Below are 4948 nucleotides of genomic sequence, written 5' to 3' on the forward strand. Positions count from 1 at the left end.
TCCATCCCCCTTCTGGCTAGTTACCAGGATAGATCTGTGTCAAGCTGTGGGGAGGGAATCGGTGGTATTTTAATTAGTTTTCTATGTAATTCAAGATGTGTTTAACAGTGCAAAAAGAAATGGAGATAACCTTCAGAAGAGAGCACTCTGCACATCCTCAGACGTACTCAAGACATAAACTGTTTTTTAAAAAGCTGCTTCATAGCTGAACGGAAAGGGCACTTTGCTGCACAGCCCAGAAGCAATCCAGGTACCCCGGTGGGCAGAGCTGGGAGAGACTAACTCCTCCCTGTTCGCCCACCCAGGTCTCGGTTATGCATGCCAGATCGGCTGCCTTGTCCACAATCAAATCATGAATGAGGGAGGATTTATTATGTACCGATCTGGCATTTAAGAGCAGCAACTGGAGATCTGAGAGTTGGCTGAGAGGACAACCAACAACCCTGCGGGTATGAGAAGGACCAGAACAAGGCACAGCCGCTACATGTCTGGGCCGCGTTCCCCTTACCTGGCACGTCCTTCTCATAACGCCATACCTCCCTCTGCCCGTCACTACGGCAATTGGGGCCCCCACAAGTCTCCCCACTTGGTGGAAAGACCTCTTCCCCAGGCACATAATAAACTATAAGTGCAAAAACTCATATACACAAAAATAAACACTCACTCACAACATACACTCATACACGCACCCACTCATCGAATTCAAACCAACACGGCAAACAGAGTCCCGCACTCTGTGCACATAGACGCCAGCTCTGGATCTCTCTCCTTCCCACGGAAAACGCTACCCTCGAAGGATCCAGATGGCAGTGATGACGAAGAGGTATGGGCAGCCAGAGGACAAAAAAGGGCCGCAGCGACAGGGGAGCCCCGGCCACGACAAAGCGCAGCAACAGCAGCAGCAATAAGGGGTACAGTCACGCCAGCGATGGTAAAACACAAACCGCAGTGAAAAACGCTGCGGCCGCAACGACGGCAGAAGAAACGAGCCGCCCGGCAGCGACCAGCCACAGCTCCAACGCGCAGAGGAGCAACCCAAGGCACACGAGAGAGACGACAGAGCCCGGCACAGCAACAGCGACGACAAAAACCACAACAAAAAACACAGCGACAGCAGCAAAAAACAAGGGCAAAAAATGCCCAGCAATGGCGGCAGCGAAGGGCGCAGCAACGGCGGCAGCGGGACGGCGACAAGGAGCACAGTGACGGAGGCCGCAGGAATGGCCCAGCAGCGGCTGCGAACCGAACCCACGCAAGCCGCAGCGAAAAGCAGGAACGGCAGCAACAGGCACAGCCACGACAGGAAACGCAGTGCAACGCAGCACAGCACCAGCAAAGGTAAGCTAAGGTAAGAGGCCTCACTCATCCCCGGCTTCGATTTTAAATCTCCCGGTTTGAGATCCAGCCGTCCACAGCAACCGCAACGCGATCCCTGTTCCACTGTTCCAAGCTTACCAGGGCAAGGGAGAAGTAGGTAGCACCAAAAAGGAATTCTCCCATCCATGTACTCCCAATAAAAGCCCGGACGATGTTAAAATTGGTGTTAAGAGGTATTAAAAGATGTTAAAAGAGGTAAAAGACCTTCTCTCCATCCCACCAGTTAAAACAGCCAAACTGGTGAGGACTCGGGAGAGGGCTTTTTCATTTGTGGCCCCCACCCTATGGAATTTCCTTCCAAATGCGTAGCTCAGGCATTTCATTAGCAAATATTTATTTATTATTTGATTTATATCCCGCCCTTCCTTCCAACAAGAGCCCAGGGTGGCAAACAAAAGCACTAAAAACACTTCAAACATCATAAAAACAGACTTTAAAATACATTAAAACAAAACATCTTTAAAAACATTTTTTAAAAGCTTTCAAGACTTTTTTAAAAACAGGTTAAAAACATTGGTTTTCACACCTTTGGAAAACTTTTGTTCCTCAAATCTGCATCTGTCTGGCTGTGGGCCAGAAGCTTGTTTACCAGCTTGTTTGCTTAGGAAAGAGGATGCGCTGTCCTTTTCCTTCGCTGCCTCCTGAGACAAATGTTCTCTCACTTCTGAGATAATCTCGTTGAAAGGTTTGTTGTTGCAGTGTAAGTACAAAAGTTTCCATTGTTTTGGGTAGGGAATCTAGAAACAAAGCAATCTGAACAGGTCCATCCAAAACTGTGCCTGCTTCCTGTATCCCTTGCATTAACACCATTAATTTAGTAAGACGTCCCTCAAACGAATCATTCCTCATTTGTAAGTTAACAAGGCTTCTTAACATTGCTTTAAATGTGCTTGGCCTCTCGGCTGATTATTAGATTCCAGCGTAGACCACATCTCTCTGGCATTCTTACAGTTCATGATCAACGAGATTTGGGAGTTAGTTCAGCACTTAGTAATAAGGTCTTGTACCTTTTTGTTTTTCTCCTTTCAAACTCTTTGTTCTTCCCGAGGAGAAGCATCTCCTGGTGGTTCCAATCCTGTGATCACATCCAACAGCTTTTGTTGTCTTAGGTGATTTCTGATTCAGAATGACCACCGCTTCCACTCTCCAAGGGCGAGTCTGTCGAGACTGAGCCACTCTGCCATGGTAGCCATCCTTAAGTAAAGGCTTAACTCTGTTCACTGACTAAAAACTCTGAAGGTCTCTACTAGCTCCCTTGATTCGAAACACAGAAGAAGCTCATTAATTGCTCAAATCTTCATTTGCATGGCTGGGCCCATAACCTCTCGGAGAGTGTCATTGATGCGCTGCAGAATGGATATTATTGAGCAAGCTTGCGTGGGTGTGTTTGAATCCTTGCTAAGATTCTACCTTCCCTGCAAATTAGTCAGAGACTTTTAAGCTTTAAAATAAGAAATAACTACTTTATTCTGGAAATACATGTTTGATAGGAAAGAGTCCTTGCATCTAGCTAACTGCCTATGCTGGAGCAGCAAGCACTGGTCCCAGTACTCGCCCTCATGCTGTTTGAGAGGAGAGACAAAGCAAAGATGTCTGCTCCCCTCTCGAGAAAGAAGAAGAACTGGGAAGGCGGGAAGGAACTGGGATCAGCATCCTTTGCATATCAGTCTGGCAGGAAGGAAGAGACAGCAGGAGATCAAAGGACAGATATAGCCTAGCAAGCAAGAGGTCTCCCCCTAGCTACCCTTTTAACCCCATGAAGCCTCAACCCACCAAGCTGGAGTTGAACCTCGTACATTTCAACATATACAGAGGTCGGTTTTGCTCCCTGTATTTTTCTTGAAGCTGTCGTGCAGTGAAGATCATGTCCACTGTCCCCCTGGAAGGGCAGAAACCATTTTGGGATTCAGGGAGGATGTCTTCTGAGATAGGTAGGAGGCAATTTGCAAGGATCCTAGCAAGGAATTTACCTGCAGTAGCTAGAAGAGAGATGCCTTGGTAGTTCCCATAATCTGTTCTATCATCCTTCTTGAAAAGAGTGATAATTATGGCATCCCTAGTCTTCCAGGATCTCCTTCCTCATCCAGATTTGTTTTGATGAGCTTATGAAGTTGTTGTGTAAATTCAGGCACTAAGAACTCAGCCTTACTTTGGGCATGTGGTTGGATGTTTCCACCGGGTAGGTGCCACAACAGAAAAGGCCCTGCCCCCATTTGTCTCCAGATGGACATCTGGTTATATGGACAAAAGGACACCTTTGGGCAACCAGGTCCCAACTTGTTTAGGACTTTCTGGGCCACCAAGAGAACTTGGCCCTCAGGGCTGGTAACGGATTGACAGCATGTGGTGTGGCTCTTGGAGCTATGGTGTGACATGTCTGCAGCTGGTGGCTCCAGCCAGCAGGCAAAGTGTGGCCTTTTGCACAAGCCACGGCTGCTGGACCAAACGTGAGGTGCAGACCAACAAAGAGAGGACCAGGACCTCTGCACTGGCTACCAATTAGTTTCCGGGCTCATTTCAAAGAGCTGGTTTTGACCTAAAGCCAGCGTGTGTGTTTGCCTTAGAAGCTGGCTTTTACCCTGCATTGAGATCACTGAGGCTAGAGACTTAGTAAGATAAGAAAAGCGTATCTATAGAAATACATAGTAGATAGAAAGGCATCCCTAGTGCTAACTAACTAGCTAAGTTAGAGGCATAACTCCCAGGTGTCAGAGTTAGCCCCATGCTTGGAGAGAGAGAGACAAAGGGATGTAAAGGGCGGAAGGAGGAGGGGCAGGTAAGCTTCCCTAAAGACATCACAGTCTAGCGACGGAAGTCAGTCAGAGCATCCCAGGTAAAGGTAATCAAGCCTATCCATCTGGAGGACCCCAACTCTATCTCCCCTCAGGAGCACAAGCAAAAGAACAAACCAGGAGTTGCTCTTGCCCCCCTTCCAACAGGAAGTGCCCTGAAGCCTGGCAGGGATTGTCCTCCTTCCTCACCCCCTAATTGATGGGTTCCTCTCTCTCTCTCTCTCTCTTTCTCTCTCTCTCTCTCTCTCTCTCTCTCTCTGCCTCCAGCACTCATCAGGTAGACTTCACTGCTCCCTCGAGATCCCCTGATGTGGAGGAGAAGCACCTCCCCCCCCCCCAGTGTCGGCCTGTCCTGGCTCTGAAGATGCAGACTTTTGGAGGCGAGGGAGGGGATGGAGAAGGCCCTTTGCAGAGACAAAGCCACTTTCCCTGCTCACCTGCCCCCTCCAGAGCCCCACACGTCCTCCGCCTTTCATGTCTCCTTTTTGGGGGACAGAAGGGAAATGGCCCCCTCTTTGGTGTTTCCTTTGCTTTTCTTCCAGCTGTGTAATCCTGGCTGATCTGTTTGGCATGTCTCTCCTAGATCTGGTGTCTCGTGCACTGAGTCTCCCCGCCGGGGGGGGGTACTAAACTGTTCGTTAAAGCAACAAAGGATCTACTGAACCCCATAAGGACTGATGGTTAGTCTTTAGTGCAGGGATGGGGAATTTCAGGCCCTGCGGGGAGGGTCAAATGCTCAGTGATGAACAGTCATTCCGCTCTGGCTTGCAGGGCTGGTT

The sequence above is a fragment of the Rhineura floridana genome, chromosome 3 (genome assembly GCF_030035675.1).
Source record: "Rhineura floridana isolate rRhiFlo1 chromosome 3, rRhiFlo1.hap2, whole genome shotgun sequence".
Lineage (NCBI taxonomy): Eukaryota > Metazoa > Chordata > Lepidosauria > Squamata > Rhineuridae > Rhineura > Rhineura floridana.